Source organism: Pleurodeles waltl, chromosome 7 (assembly GCF_031143425.1).
Source record: "Pleurodeles waltl isolate 20211129_DDA chromosome 7, aPleWal1.hap1.20221129, whole genome shotgun sequence".
Taxonomy (NCBI): domain Eukaryota; kingdom Metazoa; phylum Chordata; class Amphibia; order Caudata; family Salamandridae; genus Pleurodeles; species Pleurodeles waltl.
In genome coordinates, this window is record NC_090446.1 from 9,240,456 (window position 1) to 9,265,981 (window position 25,526).

General features: G+C 43.5%; 1 protein-coding gene across 1 annotated transcript in view; it reads left to right on the forward strand.

The window, feature by feature from the left end:
- The first annotated feature begins 342 nt into the window (after positions 1-342).
- Positions 343-25,526, forward strand: part of LOC138303539 (gastrula zinc finger protein XlCGF57.1-like) — a 90,247-nt gene continuing 65,063 nt past the window's right edge. Inside the window, exon 1 of the mRNA XM_069242768.1 lies at positions 343-495. The gene's annotated coding sequence lies outside the window, so the exon portion shown is untranslated. The remainder of the gene's footprint in view (positions 496-25,526) is intronic.

A 25,526-nucleotide genomic window follows, 5' to 3' on the forward strand; every position in this document is an offset into this window, starting at 1 on the left:
TGACACCTGCTCTGCAACTGAAGTACATGGAAGGGGCTGGAGCTGCCAGCGCCCCTCCTCCTCGTCTGGTGGGTGTTAAAACGCGGGAAAACGGGATAGTTCGTCATCCTGCAGTGTAAGCAGATTGTTTAATAAACTACAAATACATCAGAGCACTTTCGATTTAAAGGGACTGAACATGTCCTACGAGGTCAGTGACTCAGAGTCTGCACATGCGCAGTAAACCACATAAGTGACGCGGAGCGTCTGCGTATTTCTCAGTATTGCGAGGTTCGAGTTGTGCGCACGTGCAGAAGAGCGGTATCTCGAGTTCTGCGCATGCGCCCTGGAGAGGCCGGCTCATTCCCTATGCACAGCTCTAGTCTAGGGAGGGGACCCGGTTCATTGTCTGTCCCCCGCCCCAGGGTCTCCCCGAAGCCGGCGCTCCCCCCGAGCGGCCACCAGGAGGAGTGCACCCGGGCTCGGGAAGAGAGGGACAGGTCCCACCTGGAGCAGGTGAGTCCTGCGCTCCGACGGGGTTGGCAGCGCTGTGACGCTGGTGCTGAAGCGCTTCGAGGGAGCCCGGGGTCTCCAGGCGCTCCTTCCCGTGGGTGTCACATCGGCCACCCCCGGCCTTCCCTCAGCACCGCTGTGTGTGCTGCGGTTGAAACCGGGACTACAAGGTCCAGGATGCACTGCGCGGCTGGCTGGAGAGCCTGGGCTGGCCGGGGTGTCACAGCGCGCCTGCTCCCTGGCAGCTGAGCAACACCTCACTGTTTCTATAACACTTATAAACATCACAGATGACAATACATGACAACAGCACAGGACTCACAGCAGAGCCCCCGTTGCTAGACCCATGACAGTGATGGGAAAGGAAAGAGTGACCCTGAGCTCACCGTCCCGGGGGGAGGACTGGGAGGGCTGGGGGGCAGGTGATGTGATCATGTGGGTACAAGCAGTGATAACTCTTCATCTAAGAGGAAAACGAGGGGCTACCTGGGTGATAGCTGCATCACCGGCCCATCATGCCCCCACTTATAACAAATGCAATGATTCCCCTCAGGGGGGGCTAGAAGTCTTTGCCCCATAGGCTTAAAAAACGATAACCGACCTTGAGCAAAAAACAACAGCTGTTTAATGAATGCCCTTATGTTTGAATAAAGAAGCCAGTGCATTCCGTACATTTAGATATTTACATACAACGCTGCTATTCAAACACAATACTGATATTTACATAAATATTTTTGACTCACAATACAATAATCAGTGCCAGCACTCCTTTGAAGGAGAGCTGCTCAATTCATGAACTGAGTCAGCACTTTTCAGCAGGGCTCCAATATGTGTATCCGACAACAACAGCAGTTCTCAGTGCAGTCCTTTTTAGATTGCAGCCTGCGAGACAGCACAGCTGTCTGCCTTGTTAAAGACATCTTAGAGACATTTAAAAACTGACCTAGGAATGCATTATGTCTATTGCTTACCATGGGCTTTTGTGGTCTGTAACTCACATTTTCTTGCTTTCTGTTTGTTTGCTTTGTTTTAGGCTGTCCAGCTTGAGTATGGCACCCCTCCCCACCTCGTTGCCCAAATTTGTTTACTTTATTATTCCACTAACTTGCTTTCTGTAAACAGGTTTTTTAACTCTTCTTCTATCCTGTCACATCTGCTCTGCTTTCAAAGACAGAGGTCAAATGTCATGCTGTTTCTTCCAGGGAGCTTGGTGTTTATTTTTCTTTCTCTGACTTCAAATTGAGAGAATTTATTTGACAATCTTGCTGAGTACTCATATAAAATGAGAACGGTGGTCTTTTTTTTCTAACACACAGCAAATAAGTAACTGTGTGATGTTTAGGAATATATCAGAATTGGTACAAATGAAGAACATTTTTTAGCAATTCTGAAGCGTGGTGCAAACAAATATTTGAATACGACCAAAACAGTAGGGCATTACATTTGCACACATTATCGTTTGTGTGCTTTAAAACTGTATTTCGGTGGCAATGTAATTTCAGTTGAAATGTGTTTCTCTAATGGCAGTGTGCTACTGTAGGAAAGTACCATCTTGCCTGGCATGTTACCCCCATTTTTCACTGTATATATGTTGTTTTAGTTGTATGTGTCACTGGGACCCTGGTAACCCAGGGCCCCAGTGCTCATAAGTGTGCCTGAATGTGTTACCTGTGTAGTGACTAACTGTCTCACTGAGGCTCTGCTAACCAGAACCTCAGTGGTTATGCTCTCTCATTTCTTTCCAAATTGTCACTGACAGGCTAGTGACCATTTTTACCAATTTACATTGGCTTACTGGAACACCCTTATAATTCCCTAGTATATGGTACTGAGGTACCCAGGGTATTGGGGTTCCAGGAGATCCCTATGGGCTGCAGCATTTCTTTTGCCACCCATAGGGAGCTCTGACAATTCTTACATAGGCCTGCCACTGCAGCCTGAGTGAAATAACGCCCACGTTATTTCACAGCCATTTTACACTGCACTTAAGTAACTTATAAGTCACCTATATGTCTAACCTTTACCTGGTAAAGGTTAGGTGCAAAGTTACTTAGTGTGAGGGCACCCTGGCACTAGCCAAGGTGCCCCCACATTGTTCAGAGCCAATTCCCTGAACTTTGTGAGTGCGGGGACACCATTACACGCGTGCACTACATATAGGTCACTACCTATATGTAGCTTCACAATGGTAACTCCGAATATGGCCATGTAACATGTCTATGATCATGGAATTGCCCCCTCTATGCCATCCTGGCATAGTTGGCACAATCCCATGATCCCAGTGGTCTGTAGCACAGACCCTGGTACTGCCAAACTGCCCTTCCTGGGGTTTCACTGCAGCTGCTGCTGCTGCCAACCCCTCAGACAGGCATCTGCCCTCCTGGGGTCCAGCCAGGCCTGGCCCAGGATGGCAGAACAAAGAACTTCCTCTGAGAGAGGGTGTGACACCCTCTCCCTTTGGAAAATGGTGTGAAGGCAGGGGAGGAGTAGCCTCCCCCAGCCTCTGGAAATGCTTTCTTGGGCACAGATGTGCCCAATTCTGCATAAGCCAGTCTACACCGGTTCAGGGACCCCTTAGCCCCTGCTCTGGCGCGAAACTGGACAAAGGAAAGGGGAGTGACCACTCCCCTGACCTGCACCTCCCCTGGGAGGTGTCCAGAGCTCCTCCAGTGTGCTCCAGACCTCTGCCATCTTGGAAACAGAGGTGCTGCTGGCACACTGGACTGCTCTGAGGGGCCAGTGCCACCAGGTGACGTCAGAGACTCCTGCTGATAGGCTCCTTCAGGTGTTAGTAGCCTATCCTCTCTCCTAGGTAGCCAATCCCTCTTTTATGGCTATTTAGGGTCTCTGTCTCTGGGGAAACTTTAGATAACGAATGCAAGAGCTCATCCGAGTTCCTCTGCATCTCTCTCTTCACCTTCTGATAAGGAATCGACTGCTGACCGCGCTGGAAGCCTGCAAACCTGCAACATAGTAGCAAAGACGACTACTGCAACTCTGTAACGCTGATCCTGCCGCCTTCTCGACTGTTTTCCTGCTTGTGCATGCTGTGGGGGTAGTCTGCCTCCTCTCTGCACCAGAAGCTCCGAAGAAATCTCCCGTGGGTCGACGGAATCTTCCCCCTGCAACCGCAGGCACCAAAAAGCTGCATTACCGGTCCCTTGGGTCTCCTCTCAGCACGACGAGCGAGGTCCCTCGAATCCAGCGACTCTGTCCAAGTGACCCCCACAGTCCAGTGACTCTTCAGCCCAAGTTTGGTGGAGGTAAGTCCTTGCCTCACCTCGCTGGGCTGCATTGCTGGGAACCGCGACTTTGCAGCTACTCCGGCCCCTGTGCACTTCCGGCGGAAATCCTTTGTGCACAGCCAAGCCTGGGTCCATGGCACTCTAACCTACATTGCACGACTTTCTAAGTTGGTCTCCGGCGACGTGGGACTCCTTTGTGCAACTTCGGCGAGCACCGTTTCACGCATCCTCGTAGTGCCTGTTTCTGGCACTTCTCCGGGTGCTACCTGCTTCAGTGAGGGCTCTTTGTCTTGCTCGACGTTCCCTCTCTCTTCAGGTCCAATTTGCGACCTCCTGGTCCCTCCTGGGCCCCAGCAGCGTCCAAAAACGCTAACCGCACGATTTGCAGCTAGCAAGGCTTGTTAGCGTCCTTTCGGCGGGAAAACACTTCTGCACGACTCTCCAAGGCGAGAGGGATCCGTCCACCAAAGGGGAAGTCTCTAGCCCTTTTCGTTCCTGCAGAAACCTCAGCTTCTTCTGTCCAGTCGAAGCTTCTTTGCACCCGCAGCTGGCATTTCCTGGGCATCTGCCCATCTCCGACTTGCTTGTGACTTTTGGACTTGGTCCCCTTGTTCCACAGGTACCCTAGATTGGAAATCCACAGTTGTTGCATTGCTGGTTTGTGTCTTTCCTGCATTATTCCTCTAACACGACTTCTTTGTCCTTAGGGGAACTTTAGTGCACTTTGCACTCACTTTTCAGGGTCTTGGGGAGGGTTATTTTTCTAACTCTCACTATTTTCTAATAGTCCCAGCGACCCTCTACAAGGTCACATAGGTTTGGGGTCCATTCGTGGTTCGCATTCCACTTTTGGAGTATATGGTTTGTGTTGCCCCTATCCCTATGTTTCCCCATTGCATCCTATTGTAACTATACATTGTTTGCACTGTTTTCTAAGACTATACTGCATATTTTTGCTATTGTGTATATATATCTTCTGTATATTTCCTATCCTCTCACTGAGGGTACACTCTAAGATACTTTGGCATATTGTCATAAAAATAAAGTACCTTTATTTTTAGTATAACTGTGTATTGTGTTTTCTTATGATATTGTGCATATGACACTAAGTGGTACTGTAGTAGCTTCACACGTCTCCTAGTTCAGCCTAAGCTGCTCTGCTAAGCTACCATTATCTATCAGCCTAAGCTGCTAGACACCCTATACACTAATAAGGGATAACTGGGCCTGGTGCAAGGTGCAGGTACCCCTTGGTACTCACTACAAGCCAGTCCAGCCTCCTACAGCTACCACAAGATGCATACGCCACACTACGCCTCTCCACTCTGCTGTATGCCATTCCAACCTGTGACACACCACTCCATTCTATGTCACTCCACTCTACGACATAACACTCCACTCCCCTCTAAGACACTCAGCGACACACCAGTCCACGTTACTCCAATCCACACCACTCACTCCATGACACAACACACCATTTCAGTCTCTGCCTCTCCACTCCACACTACTTATCCCACTCCACCCCACTCCAATCCTCCACTCCACTTCAATATACGCCACTCTAGCCAACCCACTCCACTTTGCTACAGTCTACCCCATTCCAATCTACCCCACTCCACGCCACCCAATCTACCCCACTACACTCCAGTCATCCTCACTCCACACTTATCTACCCCACCCAAATTTACCCGTCCCACCATAATCTACCTTCCCCACCTACCTCACACAATTTCAATCTACTCCTCTTCAGTCTACCCTACTCAAGCCCAGTCTACCCTGCTATAACCCCACTTCACTCCACTACAATCCAGTCTACCTCACTCCCCCACAAACTACCACTGTCTACCCCATTTCAAGCCAAACTACTCCAGTCCAGTGTTCCCCACTCCACTCAATCTAACCCAGTCAACCCCACCACACTCCACTCTACCCCCAATCTACTGCACTCCCCTCACCCCACACTGCTATCTATCCCAGTCTACGCTACTTCAATCCACTCCAGTTAACACCAATCCAGCCTACCACACCCCTTCCAGTGTACACCACTGTAACCCACTCCACTCCAGTCTACTCTAATGCACTCCAGTCTGCCCCACTCCAATCTACTCCACTACACCCCAATCGACCCCAGTCCAATTTACCCCACTCTATTCCAATCTACCCCACTCTACTCCAAACTTCACTGTAATCTATCCAACCCATCACCACTCTATTCTACCCCCCCTCCATTCCAGTCTACCCCACTCCATTCTATCACCATCTATCCCATTCCAGTCTATCCAGTCTACCACACTCCACTCCTGTCTACCACACTCCACTCAAATCCAGCCAGTCTACCTCACTCCACCCAAATCTACCTCACTCCACCCAAATCTACCCCTCTCCACTCCAGTCTAACCCAATCTACCCCACTCCAATCTACCCCACACCAGTCTACCCTCCTCAATCCACACCACCCCAATGAAGTACCCCATCTGCTCCACATCAGTGTACTTTAATAAGTACTCTGACCACAGGGTGAGGATAAGTACTGGTTTATTAGTAGGAGCTACATGGTTGTGGAACAGCACAGCCAGCGAACACCCAGAGCATCTTCAGTTCATACAGTAACTGTCCATCACTTTCAGTATCAACTAAGAATGTTACTACTCACAGTCCAGCACCAGAATGTATTACATCATCACAGTAATCATCACAGTACTACACATCTTCCCTTCTTCATACAAAAAAACAACTTAAAAATTCACTTAACATAATATCAACTGACCAGAAAAAAATAGAGCAATAAATAAATACAGAAATGTATATAAATATATAGCAAAATATATTACCATAAATTAATTCTCTATATCTCCTCAGAATAAATATGGTTCTTAAACTCTGCCTCTTTTTGTAATTATTATTCCTCTCATCCTCATCATTTTCTTCACTGTGTCGTTTCACACCAACTTGTTCAGTTTCTGGATCACCAGCTTGACATCAACTTTTAGCTTTACAACTTTAGCAATATTCCACCAGTGACCTCCTTCAACTTGGATGGCATTGCCAAGAATCTTAAAAAAAAATAACAGGTCTCTCAAATTTGCTCTTCCCCTTTTTTTTTTTTTACATGGTTTGGTGACCTAATACGAACCACATTTCCAACTTGTAAGGTTGTTAATTTGACACCCTTTTTGGTGTCATACTGTTTCTTTTGTTGAATTTGACTCATGTTTTCTCTTACCATCTGCTTCAAACTTGTAACATTAGAATTTTTTTTAACCACTTTGCCATCCACGTTGGTCTAAAGCTTGCGTTTGCCATTCTTCCCCTTAGTAACTCAAAAAGAGAGACTTTTGTAGATGAGTGAGGTGTAGTTCTGTAAAACCAAATCATACTGTTAAAAACTTCTCTATATCATGGTGTCCATTTTTGGCCCACTTAATACACTCACCCACAACCTGATTCATCCTCTCCACCAAACCACTGGTTTGTGGATGATAAAGAGAACTCTTCACATGGTTAAGGCAACAAGATTCCACAAACTTTTCAAAATCATGACTTACAAATTGAGTACCATTAGTTCTTCCATAGATTTTTACATGAGCACATCTACACATGAATATTTGTTTGTGCTAAAATACAGTTCACAAATATTTTCTAGGAGTACGATTTCCTGCTCTACTTCAGTAAGTTCCTATGAATTCATGAAAGCCACTAATTCAAAGACATATGCCATGGGTACACATTTGTGACTTTCTTTAAGAATTGGGTCCCTAATTAGGTCTGGCGTTAACAAAGACATTTTGATTTTATTAAACTTCTATTTCTCTCTCTGTTGCTGACTTTACTGTGAGTGATCGAATGTGCTCTTCCACAAGGAGCATGTTGGTACACAAAGTAGTTTTGTTCAGTGATAGAAACTACTGTGGCAATCAGTGGCATAACAAAAACTAGAGGGGACCCCCCTGCAAAGAACATGGAGCCCCCCCTCCAGACTCACTCAGGGCAGGTGCTGTATTGAGGGGGGTCATTACAGGGGGGCTGTGGGGCCTTTGTTACGCCACTTTTGGCAATGTGTGATTTTTGAGACCAAAACCCTTTTTTTTTTTTGCCAGTGTTTGTTACAATGGTGAGGGTCTTGCAGCTTCCACAACAATAAAGTGTTACAAAAGCCATGTCAAAACAATACACGTATTGACGAATTCAAAAGACTCACAAAAAATGTCAGATCGGTTGGCTTTGCCAGTGCTTGTTTATTTTCATGCTGCCCATAATCTTGTTGAAAATGGTTACACTGATTTTCCATGAGGAATATTTTTGTGAAATACTAGCATGTATCAGCACATTTTACTAAATGACGCTTCAAAGAAATAACACCTAAAATTTCATAGGAGCAAATTTTTTTTTTCTTTTTCGTACTTGCATTTTTTTCTGCATATTTGATTTTGAAAGCAAAAAATCATCACCATTGCTTACAAGCTCCTGCAAACATTTACATCTAATCAGAGAGCATTCTGGGAGTATTATACTTAGCCTCATATTGTTAAACTTTTCAAACATGTGTACACTTTTTTTTTTATTGAACCTCTGTCAGTAGTTCAGTGTGACCTTAAAATATTTATTTACAATACTCACCCTAATAATGAAGGCTTTTTATTAATGAACTATAAATACAGGTCCAAACAGCATTAACATATGGACACACATATTACTGCAACTGTAGACAGTCCCTTCTCTGTAAACTGGCAGTCAAAGGGTTTGTACTGCAGGAGGTTGGACCTACTTGTCACAAGGACAAAATAACATAAGAACTTATTGCCCTTGACCCCAAACAATATGACCCAGACATCGAGCAATAGGAATTCCACATCCCCGTAAGGTCACATCCAAAGCTGCTACCCTAACTTTTCCCATGGCCTATCTGGACACTCAGGCATAAGAGGAGGTGTGACCACTTTCAAGCCTTTATCAGCTGATCCACAAACACAACAACTGCCAATTACTTCCTCGACCTCCACATCCATTCTTGGCCACCAAAATATTTCACGAATACGACGTTTGGTAAGGGACATACCCAAATAGCCCTCATGTGCCTTCTTGATAATATCCACTCTGATTGAATGGTATGGAATATTCTTATCTGTATGTAATAACATTCCATCTTCAATAGAATTCTCACTATTTACTTTACAGTGAGGTTGCAACAACGGAGACAACATTTTGTCACGGGGCCACCCATTTCCAACCATTTCGAAAACTTGTTGCAAAATATCATCATCTGTCATAGCAAGCATCAATTCGTTCTTTGTGCATGTCCTCATATCAGGTACATCCAAAGCTGCTACCATACACTCTTCACAGTCTTCCTCCACCAGATCAGACAATTCTACTTCCTCATTTTCTTTCTTTTACTGAAAACTTGACAAATAGCTCTCCCATTCTTTCCTCCTGTAATATAGTAAATATCAAACAGATATTATAAACGTTTTGAGGCTAACCTCAGAATTTTGGGGGTACAACACTTACTCACTCACTCCACTGGCCAGTATACTGACTAAGGGTTTATGATCAGATATCAACTTAAAATGCCTTTTCCAAATATATGATCTAAACATTTCAAAGGCCCATATACACACAAATAGTTCATTTTCTATAACAGAATATTGAAGTTCGGCTTCTCTGAGCACCCTAGGTGCAAAAGCCACTGAAATTTCAGAGTCATCAAACTCTTGTGTTAACTTAGCTCCTAGACCTACTTGACTGGCATCAACAGTAATACAGCATGACTGTTTGGAGTCAAAAGGTTTGAAAGCTCCACTCTGACCTAGCATCACTTTAATTTCTTCAGATGATTTCATACACTAGTTTCCCCACACAAACTTCACTCCTTTCTTTAACAAATTGCTAATAGGGCGCACCTTGGTAGCAAAGTCTGGAATGTGTCTGGAGTATAACCCACATAAACCAAGTAAAGATTTAACCCCTGTCTTGTTTGTAGTAGAAGGAGCCATGGTAATTGCATCAACTAAACCCTGTCTCGGTTTGATTCCTTCCACTGAAATCACTTGTCCCAAGTACTCAACTTCTGTGCACCCAAACTTAACACTTTTCGGTCTTCAGTATCACTCCTTGTTTTTGAAAAACGTTTAATACTTTTTGGAGAATTGCTTCATTGTCAGCAAAGAGCAGAACATCAGTCTGAAACACAAGTACACCCTCAATCTCTTTAAGCAAATTATACATGACTCTTTGAAAGACTGAAGCCGCGGAGGCCAAGCCGAAAGGAATTCGTCGATATTGAAAAGTTCTTATATGAAAAATTAATGCAGTGAAATGACGTGAATCAGGATGAAGTTCGACCTGATGATAAGCACTGGCTAGATCAAGTTTAGAAAAAATGTTGGCACCCCTTAGTCATGCAAAAAGATCACTGATCTTTGGTAGTGGGTGTGAGTCTCCCCAAATTTCTTGTTCAAGGACCTAAGATCAACACATACCCTTAATTGTCCATCCCTTTTGCGAGCTACAACCAAGGGTGACAACCATAATGAGGACTCAGTGGGCTTAATAATGCCATGGTTGCACAACTTCATAAGTTCCTTTTTTGTGTCTTCCCTAATATTGAAAGGAACACTGCTGAGTTTGTGTTTGGTGGGAACAGCCCCTTCTTTGATTTTAATGCTGTGTTTGAACCCACACATTTTGCCTAAATGATTCATGAACACAGAAGGAAACCTGACCTTCCATTTTTGACTTTCCCCCTCACAATCCGCTACTAGAACCTGTTCTTTCACTCCAGGTTTCAATACCATGCCACATAAACCCTGGTGAAACCACCCCAGAATGTAAAGTCCTTTGACAGCAACATATATTTGACCTCTGATCCTTCTACCTTTCAATTCTAAATCATCCTCAGTGTAACCCAGAAGTTCAATTCTACGACCTTCATATGAGACAGGAGAACGATCAGGTGGCATCAAAGGTCTCTCACTCCATGTTTCATTGAATAAAGATTGTGTGGTCATGGTGATTCTAGAACCAGAATCAACTAGTAATTTAAGAACATTGTCCCCTCTTTTATTTCTACGATAGGGTCAACAGAATCCTTATGATAATTGCCTTGTTAAGCATCATCAACCACAGAAACAATTTCAGGCTCTGATTCGTTCTGGGATTCCACAACACAAACTGTTGATTTCTTTTGTGCCCTTTTTTTTACAGCACTTTAGCAAAATGCCCTTTTTTATACAATAGTTAGAAGAAACATTGATTGCTGGACTCTTTCCCCCTTTTGTATGTGGAGCGTTACCACACCGAAAGCACAAATTTGTATTATTGAACCCCGAGTTAAAGTTCTTGCTTGATCTTGCCCCTTCTGCACAGGTTTGTCGATTGCAGCTACTTTCATCATTTCAATTGGTTTATCATCAATCTCCTTTAAGGAGACTTCTGAAATCTCAGTGCTTTTTGCTACCTTGATGATCTCTTCAAGAATTGCATTACTCATGGCTAATACTTTTTGCCTAATTTGTTTGCCTTTACATTAGTGTTCCCAAAACTGTGGGTCGTACCCACTGGTGGATTGTGAGGTGGTTTTTGGTGGGCCGTGAAAGCTCAAAGATGCCTTTAAATTCTTTGATTATCTCACCTCATTTGCTGCACTTCAAAGACTGAGGTCTATGTTTTCTGAGAGATGTCTGCCTATTTGTTTAACACAGGGATTGGTGTTTCCAAACTCATGTCACTTTGCAGCCCAAGGAAGAAAAATGAGGGTAAATTAGACAGTTTTGCAGGGATAGAGGGAGTATGAAAGGAAAGGCTGTAGGATGTCATTTTTTGTAACACAACAAGTTGTATATACTGGTTAAGGAACTGTACACCTTCAGCAGTTAGGAACGCAAAGATAAAGCACATTTGTTTTTGTAATTCTGAAGAATGATGGAAACAAAGATTTTAATAGGAACAAAACAAATCAAGACACTTTTCTTGGTGGTGCACAGTGATAAATATTTACTGAAACCCGATTTTTACAGACACACACACACACACACACACACATTTATATAGTTTTATTTTTGAAACTATGTGACTGTGCACATTTAGTGGCCATTTTCATGGAACATTTGCTGTCTGTGCATGACTGCCCTACTATACAATGCTTTAGTTACATTAAAAACATTGCTTGCTTCATGTCTATTAAAGGTAGGTGAGTCATGAAAGTTGGGCCCTGGTTCTCAAAAATTTGAGGAGCACAGATTTAGCTACTTTCAGCATGATGATAAATGAAAGTCTTTCCAGACAGGAGCAGTTGAATCATCACCCCATCGAGAGAGGATGCCTTTAGGTTTAAGGTCCACCAAATGTGATTGCTATCCACCCCTTTCATCAAACATACCCTTAGGGTATTTGTAGGTGTTTCCCTTACTACTAGGTTTCCATTCAGGAACCTCTTTTCTAGTTTCTTGATTTCCCTTCCCAAACATTACAACATTTGCTTTCTCTGTATTAGGAATCATCCTGTCTCATCGTAGTAAGAATCCAGTGCTGACAGCTGCAAACTACACTCGTCCTGTTTTGTGAAGGTAAACAAGCCAGCACAAGCTTCAAAGGAATAACGTAGTTTATTCAAGAGCTCTTCCAACGCGACACTCTCTCTTTCCCGATCAGCAAGCCAACTGTCGGGAAAGCATCACGTTCTACAAGTTTGGCTCGAGGCTAAGCATGTAAGCAGCCACGAGCCACATCACAACATATCCCTCTCCGTTAACAACATTAAGGAGAGTAGAAAACCCAATACAAATAAAACACCTAATATAAACAATACATAAGAGAACCAACAAAATAACACTACAAAAAACATTACAACCAGAAAATCAAGGTTAATTATACTAACAAAACACATAAAGAAATTAAGGCACTAAGTTACATAATCATTCAAAAATGTGGGTGGCCTTCTAACGCTAGGAATCCTTTCCTTCATATCACTAGAGGATGTACCCATAGCATTCATAGCAACACCACCCTCATCCTGAACACGTTCACCCTCCTGATATCTACAAGGTCCTACAACATCTTCATCCCTCATCAGCATATAACCACTACAATCATTACTGCTTAACTCGTTGTTCCCAGACCAATCAAAAGCAAATTTAGCGACCCGTCTGAAACTCCAGTGCTGACCATTATCAAGCAACACATGCCACCTGTAAACGTTTCGAACTTTGAAAGGACCTAAAAACTTGCAACCCCCTTTTTTTATTCTTCCCGACTTGATTTTCACCCAATCACCCGGCTTAATCTTCGCTTCATTACACACTATCTCACTTACATGCTCGCCCTCATACTCACTACATCCTTTGACCAATTTCTCCATCCATTAAGTTTTGAGTTTACCCACCGGTTTCCTGCCTCTCATGATCTCAAATGGTACCCTCCCAGAAACAAGATTCGCCGTGAACCGATGCACCCATTCCATATCCGAAATCACCAATTCCGCATCCAAGCTGTTAACAACAACCAATTGTAGCCCATCTTTAATCATACGGTTAGCCCGTTCAACAATTCCATTAGCACGAGTATTGTACAACACTGTACGTATATGCTTCACACCACATGCGTCCAGAAACACTTTCATCTCATAAGATGTCAACTGCGTACCATTAACAGTCATCAACACTACAGGAAACCCCTCCTCGGTAAAAATCTCGCCCAAAACACTTATGGTCGCAGCAGTCGTAACTTCTGACATAAACTTGACAATGAGCCATTTGGAATGTACATCCACCATAACCAGTGCAAAACTCTTACCTCTGCCTGCACCGGCCAAAGGTCCAATAAAATCCATGCACACACTATGCCACGGCCTACCTGGGTCAGCTATATTACCTCCATCAGACTATCTTCCCACTTTTAACCTTTTCTCACTTCTTAGACATACCGAACACCTCTCAACCCATCTCACAACATCATCATCCATCCCAGGCCACCAAAACTCCATTCTCAATCTCCTTTTGGTAATTGTTTGTCCCAGGTGACCCTCATGTGCAATATCAAAAAAAAAATCCGTACACCTCCTGGTGCGACAATCTTCTCTCCATGCAATATTATCCTCCCATCAACCTCTGAGTGTTCATCTAACACCTTGTTGAACGGCCGTACCAACACAGGAAGAGTGCTGTCTCTTCTGCCGCCCTTTCTTACCAATTCAATGACCCTCTCTAAAATCACATCATCCTTCATTGCCATATCCCATTCTGTTTCATTCACAACTCCTTTACTCCATTGCGTAACTTCACACACCAATGCTACCACACCCTCCCACTCACTCTCTAGTACATTCACTTTATCCACCATTTGCCAATCAAGAGCCAAACGAGAAAGACAATCAGCCTGTACATTCTTCCACCCAGGAATGAACTCAACATTGTAATCATATTCTTGTAGACGTGAAGCTAATCTTGCCAGTCTCGCTGACCCCTTACCAGTCCCACCAGGTGACAACATTTTAAGCAAAGGCTTATGATCAGTACGCAACGTGATGTTACTACCCCATACATATGTGCGAAAGTATTCCACACCCCATGCTGCAGCTAAAGTCTCACGTTCAATAACTGCAAAACATCTCTCTGCAGCTGTTAACGTGCGAGAAGCAAAGGAAACCGTTTTCTCAACAGATCCGTGCCACTGTGACAAGACCGCACCAATGCCCAGTGCGCTTACGTCTACAGTAATAATGTTTTTTTTTCTTGTGTCAAAAGATACCAAGACACCTGCACCACACACCTCATCTTTGATCAATTGGAAACATTGACTCTGTGCCATTCCCCACTCAAAACTTGCTCCCTTACGTAAGAGCACTTTTAAACATTCAGTTTTGCTGGCAAAGTCTTTGACAAACTTGGAGTAATATTCAACAAGCCCCAAAAATGACCGTAATTGATCTTTGTCCTTGGGATCTGGCGCCGACCTGATGGCATTAAGTAAGTCTTTTTTTGGTTTAACACCCTCCTGCGATATCGAATGTCCAAGATACTCCACCTCCTTCATCAAAAAATGACACTTTTCTTGATGTAATGTCAACCCAGACTCCAAAAGTCTGTCCAACACCGTCTTCAATGTGATATTATGATTTTCAATAATATTGCCAAAAACAAGAATGTCATCTTGAAAAAAGAATACATTTTCCAAACCTTTAAAAATATGACTCATCATCCTCTGAAATACACTGGCAGCAGATGCCAATCCAAAAGGCATCCGGGTAAACTGGTACATGCCCTCCATAGTGATAAAAGCAGTAAAAGCCTTGGACGACGGATGAAGTCTTATTTGATGATAAGCGTGCTTGAGGTCTAACTTAGAAAAGTATTTGGCATCTTTCATCAGTAAGATCAACTCATTGATGTTAGGCAAAGGAAAATTGTCAGTTATGATGTTTTGGTTCAAACCTCTCAGGTCCACACAGAGTCTCAAATTTCCATCCTTTTTTTTAAAATGACAACAGGTGACAACCATTCTGAGCCTCCACAGGTTCGATGACACCACTGTCAAGCATTTCATTTAAAAGTTCCTTAACTCCACCCCTTACTGACACTGGTACTTTTCTGACTTTGTGCTGAACCAGGACAACACCCAGTTTCAATTTAATTTCATGCATATAATTTCTTAACTCCCCCATTTCATCTCTAAACACCTCCCTGGTACCTTCCAGGATATCACCTACTGAAACATCATCAATAACAGTAACCTGGCTAGGAGCACATGGATTGATGACAATGCACAGATCATATTGATGTTGCCAACCCAAAATTTGGTGGTCCAGATTCTGCCACATAGACTTTGCCTACCATATTCCTTCCCTTAAATCTTATTTCTCTAAACATGTATCCAATTATATATATTTGTTCACCCTGATAGCCCCCAGGATTAATGTCTTTCGGCAACAATCTGGTTGACGGCCACTTCTGAAGGAACAAATCCTTAGGAACAATGGTATAAAGTGAACCAGAATCTATCATCAAATTTACAGGCACATTCTTTACAATAAATTCAGCTTTAGGCCTCTGCATCCTCTTCACTCGTACTGCAGCATTATCAAACTCAGACACACAAAGCACCCTCTCTAGCTTGTCATTCATGGATGTACTACCACCAGCATCTGCGACAGTGGCCACTTTCCCTTTACCATGTTCCCTCTCTCTACACATTCTTACAAAGTGCCCTTTGCGTCCACACCTCCGACACTCTTTCCCTAGTGCAAAACAATTTTTGAATTCTGAAGTGTGAAATTTACTACCACACTTGCCACATACCCTGCTATTAATCTTGCTAGAATTGAAGGCAGTGTTGACAACTTTGTCACGCAACGATTTATTCAGAACCGCAACATCACCCTCAACCAATGATATCTCCTCAATTTCCTTCACCCCTCTCCTGTCCATCTGCTTCATACACAGCTCTCAGTCTTCTACAACTTTTGCGATTTCTACGGCATCTTTCAATTTCGGATCTTTCGCCTCCCACAACCTTTCTTGCATCTTCTTGCTCTTACACTGTACTATGAGTTGGTCTCTAATTAATTCCTCAGTCATCGCTCCAAACCTACATTTAACAGAAAGATCTCTTAAATGAGCAACAAATTCATCAATAGACTCGCCCTCTCTCTGAGGTTGCGTGTAAAATTTATACCTTTGCATGACCACATTTTCCACTTTAGCAAACCTTACTTCCAATCTCCGTCTAGCTTCCAAAAAAACATCATCTATGGTCTGCCCATCCTGATCAACTGCCTTTGGAAGGTATTTGAAAACACGTTGTCCTTCATTACCCAAGGAACTAAGTAAAATAGCTTTCTTCCTGTTGGAAGAGAACCCCAAGCCATCTAAAGCTTCTAGGTAATTGTCAAAAATATCAATCCACTCTTCCCACGGTATTGGTGGATTCCCAGGTTGAGTTAAGAACAGAGGTGGCGATTGTATTGCAGAGGTTGTGATCTCCATAGTCTTGACGCAAACACAAACACAAGAAATGAATCAAATGTACTAAGTGTCCAATATGGTGATAAATACACAAAATTCCAATAGTAAACAATGTTACTAAAAAGCAGATACACCCATCACCATCAAAATGAAGAAGAAACAGAATAATGTCATTAACGGCGACAAAAGAAAGATCCAGGTGTGCCCATCACCGTGATAGGCACCTTCATTAAAATCCTGTTGATACATTAGCCATCCACACAGCAGACGTGCACTGGACACGATTTCCGATCAACGTTTTCTAGCGCTTGTAAATAGCTAGAGTAGACGTTCACCAAATGTTACTCATGTGCCATTAGACTTAATGAGAATTATCCCAACATCCCAAGATGGCCGCCAGAAACGTGAATCACGTACACTTGACGTTGATCCAGCAACGATCACACCAAGGCGTTGCTAGGAAACCGGACTCAGAGACAACTGCGCAGATGTCCGTAAATGAAACGCGGCTCATCCGACAATGTACACCAAACAAAAGTCTAGCGATCCGGTTGTGACCAGCAATGAAGTTTTAACGAGCACCTTGCCGATGATGTCCTTAAACGTCTCTACAGACTGCTCTTACTGTGGGTCCCATGCATCTGCGTTGGAAGAGGTGAGTCGCTTGCTGACCTTCGTCGCCATAAAAATGTTGTGAAGGTAAACACGCCAGCACAAGCTTCAAAAGAATAACGTAGTTTATTCAAGAGCTCTTCCAACGCGACGCTCTCTCTTTCCCGATCAGCAAGCCAACTGTCGGGAAAGCGAACGCCGCACCACGTTCCACAAGTTTGGCTCGAGGCTAAGCATGTAAGCAGCCACGAGCCACATCACAACATCCTGCTCAGCAGGTTCATGGAGTCAAATCTCAGGATCAGTTCGCCCTGTATCTTCAGAGGAGCGAGACACAATTATCAAGTCTTTCATCAGGTCAGACACAAAAGCGATTAAAGAGCAGGGGTGTGGGAATTCAGCCCTGCTTTAAACCACTATTTGTATAGCTCCTAAGTTACAGTCCACATGCACCCCCTGATTTCAATATGGACCAGAATTCATTCTTATACTTGGCAAATGGTACCTAGCAGTAAATGGCTGGTATCCCAGCTTTGTAGTTCTGCTCAAAGTAAGGCCTTGTCTAGGTGATAGTTTTATCATTGGAGGGAAGAAAATGAATCTTTTCAAATCAATGAGCTTGGAGAGACTGGCATTTTGCCAAAATATGTAATAAATATGTAATTGCACAGCCTTTTTCTTTTTCAAGTAGACTCCCTATTTTTTCAGTTTTTCCTGAATTTATATTGGCTTGCCAAGAAATGATTTATGTGAGACCGAAAGAGAATCAAGTCTGTTCTCAAAATTGAACTGCAAAGTAGTTGTCCCATTGTAGTTGCTTGCAATTGCTTCTGGTGACTTCTGCATAAAACTCACACGTCAAAGGCAGATAATAGAGAATTAGAGGAGACAATGGGTCCATGAATGCATTAGACAATGCCATCAATGGCCCTAATCTTACTGCATTTTCTGCAAATTCCGTGAGCACATCACTCAATGTCAATCTCTCCTACATTTTTCTTCAAAGTCCTCCACTACCCCTGTGTCTGCTCGAAGGTGTTTCATGTGCATTTCTTTGGTCAGGTTCTATCCAGTCCTGTCTGTACACCACCCATCAAAAGATGGGCCAGTGGTTTGTACACAAAGCAATTTTGTCTTCCGTTTTCCTTTTTCTTCTGACGCAATCCTAACACACATCTACTCATTATGGGCACCCCCTTTCTCCACCAGTCGCCTGCACCAAATGTTGAATACTCTTTCCAAGAAGCTTGTACTACTCTGGCTGCAGATCATGGAAAAGTTGTCTGCTGAAGCTACTGGACACCTGGGAAGCTGTGTGGGCTGTTAGGATGCTCCTATGTCAATAGGGTAGTGATGAAGTATAGTCTATGTAAGAATTTAAAATGGAGATTTAGTTGTAAGCGTGTATTTATTGACACAAGCTTAGTGTATTCTAGGATCTTGCCTCACTCCGTAACCACCACGTGTTCACCTATGTCTTCCTCCCATTACCTTCTAAGTCTCTGCTCTTTTTCCGGCCTGTCCTGTCACAGTGGGTGATACAGAGTAGTTCGGAGTTTTCCACTTTATTTATTTAATGTATTGAGGTTCTCCATGTTTTATTACTTCCTGATCCTGTTCACCATTCACCCCCGAGGGCATCTCTCTCCACCAGCTGAAGTCATCCATTACTTTACTATCAGTCCTCTGTCTCCACCAGCTGAAGTCATCCATTACTTTACTATCAGTCCTCTCTCTCCACCAGCTGAAGTCATCCATTACTTTATCAGTCCTTTCTCTCCACCAGCGGAAGACATCCATTCTTTACTATCAGTCCTCTCTCTCCACCAGCTGAAGTCATCCATTACTTTACTATCAGTCCTCTCTCTCCACCAGTGGAAGTCATCCATTACTTTACTATCAGTCCTCTCTCTCCACCAGCTGAAGTCATCCATTACTTTACTATCAGTCCTCTCTCGCCACCAGCTGAAGCCATCCATTACTTTACTATCCATCCTCTCTCTCCACCAGCTGAAGCCATCCATTACTTTATAAGTCCTTTCTCTCCATACTTTACCATCAGTCCTCTCTCTCCACCAGTGGAAGTCATCCATTACTTTTCTATCAGTCCTCTCTCTCCACCAGCTGAAGTCATCCATTACTTTACTATCAGTCCTCTCTCTCTACCAGCTGAAGTTATCCATTACTTTATCAATCCTTTCTCTCCACCAGCTGAAGTCACCCATTCTATAATATCAGTCCTCTCTCTCCACCAGCTGAAGTCATCCATTACTTTGCTATCAGTCCTCTCTCTCCACCAGCTGAAGTCATCCATTACTTTACTATCAGTCCTCACTCTCTCCACCAGCTGAAGTCATCCAGTACTTTACTATCAGTCCTCTCTCTCCACCAGCTGAAGTCATCCATTACTTTACTATCAGTCCTCTCTCTCCACCAGCTGAAGTCATCCATTACTTTACTATCAGTCCTAACGCCAGCCATCCCTTTAATTCTCACCTCCTAAAGGACAAACACAGACCAAGGAGCTGCATCCAGTGAATCTTTAAGCAACCTTCAGTGAGCGAGAGGCTCAAGCCCACAAACTAAAGCAGGAGGTTCTTTTCCTCTGGCTTGGATTTAGACCAGTAACATGTATTTCAGCAACCCCCCTCCCCGGTTCTCCGTATTCCCTGCACTGCCTCTTCCCAGTAGACTCCCACGTATTGTGAATAGGATTGGTCAGTCTGGCATACACCAAGAACTGACCCAGTCTTACTCCATAGCTGTGCTCGCAGGTCTGCAATGATTGCCTTGGGAGTGGCACCCAGCACTCTCCAGTTGAGGGCAGACAAGCCGATGGGGAGCTGTCACCATCATTTACCATTGAGGTTTGCCTATCAGTTAGAGAGATTTGTTTCTATTATTTGAGTCCTATGATTCCTCACAAGGACACAGTAATGGATGTCTTGTTTGCAGTAAGCTGCCTCCCACCCTCGCAGCCTACATTTCCACCCCCTCGATGTTGCCTGCATTCAATGTCGGTGTTCCTCAGGTTGTATTTAGCAGCATCATAGGTGCATCTCCTACATCTAAGACTTGCATTTTCTCTCATGTCCTGCATCCAAGACTGGTAGTATCTCTCATCTCCTGCATCCAAGATGGGCAGTGACTCATCTCCTACATGCAAGACTGGTAGTATCTCTCATCTCCTGCATCCAAGACTGGTAGTATCTCTCTTCTCCTGCATCCAAGACTGGCAGTGTCTCATCTCCTACATCCAAGACTGGTAGTATCTCTCATCTCCTCCATCCAAGACTAGCAGTGTCTCATCTCCTACATACAAGATTGCTAGTATCTCTCATCTCCTACATCCAAGACTGGTATTATTTCTCATCTCCTGCATCCAAGACTGGCAGTGTCTCATCTCCTATATGCAAGACTGGTAGTATCTCTCATCTCCTGCATCCAAGACTGGCAGTGTCTCATCTCCTTCATCCAAGACTGTCAGTGTCTCTCATCACCTGCACCCAAGACTGGCAATGTCTCATCTCCTGCATCCAAGACTGTCAGTGTCTCATCTCCTGCATCCAAGACTGGTAGTATCTCTCATCTCCTGCATCCAAGACTGGCAGTGTCTCATCTCCTGCATCCAAGATTGGTAGTGTCTCTCATCTCCTGCATCCAAGATTGGTAGTGTCTCTCATCTCCTGCATCCAAGATTGGTAGTGTCTCTCATCTCCTGCATCCAAGATGGGCAGTGACTCATCTCCTACATGCAAGACTGGTAGTATCTCTCATCTCCTGCATCCAAGACTGGTAGTATCTCTCTTCTCCTGCATCCAAGACTGGCAGTGTCTCATCGCCTACATCCCAGCCTCAGCATCTCTCACCTCCTGCATCCCCCAGTGAGAGCATCTCCTCTTCTGCTTCCTAAATTCATTCTTTCCCATCTCCTGCGTCCCACACTGACAGCATGTTACCTCCTGCATACTATACTGCATACTATACTCACTCTCTCTCGCCTCCTGCGTCCCACACTGACATTATCTCATCTCCTGCATCCCATACTGACAGTATCTCACCTCTTCCATTCCATACTCAGCCTCTCTCGTCTCCTGTGTCCAACACTGACAGTATCTCATTTCCTTCTTCCCATGCTCGGTCTCTCTCACCTCCTGCATCCCCCAGTGACCGTATCAGATCTCCTGCATCCCATACTCGGAACCTCTAGGTTTTGGCGTACGGGTTACTCTGTCAAAATGGTGATGGATGTCCCGTCCGCCGAAATATAAATCCCGTTATTTCCTATGGGATTTATAATTCAGCGGATGGGATGTCTGTCACCGTTTTAATGGAGTAACCTGTCTGACCAAAACCTAAACCAGTCCCTCAGTCTCTCTCCTCTCATTCATCCCACACTGACAGTATCTCATCTCCTGTTTCTCATACTCAGTCTCTCTTGTCTCCTGCGCCCCACACTATCAGTATCTCATCTCCTTCATCCCATACTCAGTCTCTCTCATCTCCTGCATCCAACACTAACAGCGTACCTGCCAACTCACACGGTGGCACTGTGTGTCACACGATATCGGCTGACTTCATACGGTCTCCTGGTGAAGAGCCTATATCACACAGTTAATCCATGCCTGAGATCAGTGTTGCCAGACTGCACGACTTCCCGCACAAATGGACAACATTTTTCTGATTTGTGTGGGAAAAGCACCACTGGCGGGTCACTGAATGGGCTGGATTAAATGTTTTAAAAATCGATGACGTCCTCCTTATCATGAGGCATGCCGTGCCAGCAGTTGTCCGCATCCCTGCTTTAGCATAACAGATCCACCAATCATAGTAGCGCTAAGCCTCTACCAATGACTCCTTGCAAATAGATTATTAGCACGTCCCTCCTTGGGGTTGAATTGTGACGGCAATGTAGATCAGTGTCCCCACTTTTTGCCCGTCTCAGCATACTGACTGCACAGTCCTAGTCAGTTCACAGTAGCAAGCAGCACGACGTGCAGCTGCAGGCCTCAGATTAAATAAAAGTAAGTCGGGCCAACCATAAAGAAAGTGCTAAAAGCTGTCCCTGACATGATGCTGCAAGACAACAGAGGAGTTCAGTCTCTCTTTTGTAAAGTGCTTGTATGTGCATCAAAAAGAAAATTAATTCTGTCTGTTACCTACACTATATTGTCTTTTGGACAAAACATTACTCTTTGATATCAGAATTACATGCCCAATTGGTGGCTGAATTGCAGTGAAAAATTGAAAACCTGGGATCAATCCCGGCTTTCCTGTTTAACCAATTAGTCTGATCCTAGTCTCATATTTCCTTCCATTGACTCTCCTTTCTATTCATTGGTGTAAGCAAGGAGGGAGCTAAAGCTGAGGATGTCTATTTTCCTCAGATAGTCTCACTGTGTGTCCCGTTCATACCTCTTCACACCTGTCCCAGGTAAGATGAAGGTGTGACAAGAAATCATTGTTGCCTAGCTGCAAGGATTTCATCCAGATTACAGCTTTTGCTTGTCTTTTTCTGCTCTATTTTAATAGTTTGCACAGACAAGCAGAGATAATATGTTTATTTTTTTGCAACCCTGGAGACAAGCTAAAATTTATTTCTGAATGTTTCTACACATTCCGAGCTGCTGCAGCTTTTTTTTTTAAAGTGACTTGTATTCAAGTGTTTCTAATATCTGTTTGCTGCAAATATCCACCAGGTTTTTGATGTGGTTAATTTTGTACTAGAGGTTTTATTTTTCTTATTTGTGTTTGCAAACATGCTCGCTCTTTCATATTAAAGAGCTACGCATCAATGTTTTAAGTCAGGCCTCGAAAAATCATAAAAATCTTACTAGACCTGCAGGTCGAGTAGCTTTAATAATCTACTCAACCTAACTTTAATGTACTTGACCCAGACACCCGGTCTCAAATTTAGTTATCCTAGGCAAATATTGTATATTTCCAGAGTCACCTTTTTCTTCATTCTCACATATGAGTGCACCTTCAAATATGTGAGTTAAGCATTTCTGCTGTTTCATGCTAAAAAATCCTCTTTTGTTTGCCCATGTATATAAATAATCTAGCCCACATTTGGGTACACATGACCCATGACTTGCGGAAGCCTATTGGTAGACATGCGCTTTATAAATAATATAACATATAACATAACTTGCCTCTTAGTTTACTAATAGCTCTGCCATCAGGCCAGGAGTGTTTCTCAGTTTATGTTTAAACACTCACTTTTAATAAATATATCACTAAAGCACGATGTGGACACACACTGTCATTTACAGACTGTAAATTTCCAAGAAATGGCCAAAAACCTTCCCACTAACTTGTAGCTTTTCTGATAAAACTATACAGTGTATTAACAAGAATTGGGTTTCAGAAAACACATTTATCATTTGCACCTCACCAAGTAAAGTGTTCTGATTTGTTTCATCCTATTAAAATATTTTTTTCATCACACAGAAGTACAAAACATGGTCTTTCACAGCTACTGAAATATATCTTGAAATGTTTGTAAAGTTGACTTAGTTACATAAATGTTGTGTGTTAGGAAAAATCTGATACTGGCAGCCTTTCATTTCCCACAGGTTAGACAGTTCACCTTCTAAAATCCTGGACCTCTGCAGTCACAAGGAAAAGTAATTGCATCACAAGAAGACAAACTGACTTTTGACCTTTGTCTCTGAACACAGAGCAAATTTGACAAGAATAAGATTTTAAGGCATCTTAATTTCTAATTCAGTTTCTGACTGAACAGAACATCTGTTCTTTGTCACTCGCCAGAAGGGGTGAGTAGGTTCTAAAAATAGCTCAACCTGATAAAATATGACTTGCCATAGCGAGTGGTCAAGTAGGTTTTTTGAACCCTGTATGTGCTTTGTGGGAAGGGTGATGGAATGACCATGGATTATATGGAATAAAGTACCTCCTAGTGTACATTTTCGGGCTTCTATATGGTTCTGAAAGCCTCGGGTAGGGTTGGGCAGAGAACAGAACTGCTAGTTTATTTACCAGACCAATATTGAATAGCAAAGGAAATACTGCAAAGCTGCTAATGTATATAAAGTACTTTAATGTTTACAATAATGTTATGATTTAAAGCACAGTTAATGTACATGCAGCAATTAATAAACTACCTGGTAATTCTCAGAATAAGCATTTCATGTTTTATGTTTTATATCCCGTGAAGCAGCCCTGTGCCCACTCCTGTGACACACTGTGGAAAGGTTGGCAGGCCTGTGACAGTATCTCATCAGCTGCATCCTATATTCAGTTTCTTACGTCTCCTGCAACCCACACTGACACTATATCATCTCTTGCATCCCATATTCAGTCTCTCTCTTCATCTCTTGCATTCTATACTCAGTCTCTTTTGCCTCACGCATTCCACAATGACAATCTCTTTGGTCTCCTCCATCTTACGCTGAAAATTGCTCTCATCTCATTACATACGCAGCTGTCCAGAAAACCTTTTCTCACAAAAGGTGCAATGTAGGTTTGCTGAAGGGTTGTGACTGATAACATCTTGAGCATGAATGTTAAAAAAAAAAATGTCTACAGCCTCATAGAACAGACTACAGTTGTAGCTAAAAACATTTTGTAGCAGGGAACAAGCAAGTACTTCAAGTCACATGCAGCTCATATTAACATAGTGCCCTCCTCATGCTTCAAGTGACTCCCCTCCCGGACAGACTTTAGCTACGCACGCTCTCAGACGTCATCCTTTAGATGGAGGAAAGCCCAAAGATCTTAGTGATGTTGGGGGGGTCATAACACGGCTGGATAGGATTTGATCATTGCTGATGGGCAGTCAAGCCTCAATGACTGGTTAGAAATTCTAGGCAATCCTACAGAGCTGTGTTTTAGGTCTCATCTAAACAACACATGCACTGTCACTTTGAAACCTTTTGTTTCCTATCAGTTGCCTTAAGCCCACCCATTGCCTACGATTCGTTGGCTTCATTGCCAGTCTCATTTGTTTGCTTTTTATTGGTCAACTGGCGTAGGTTTCCTTCTCCTCATGTGCTTGTCCCTCTCCTGGCTCACATATGCATTATTTATTTACTTCCACTGCTCATTTTTTAGGAGCTACGTTTTTTATTTGTGTTTAAGCACTCCACCAAAATGCTTCTGTTTCAGCTGGCTTCTCTGTGTACTTCCCCCACCCTGTATGTCCCACCTTCTCTTGTCTGTGTTGCATGCCCCCATCCAGTCTCCCTCCCTCTGTTGT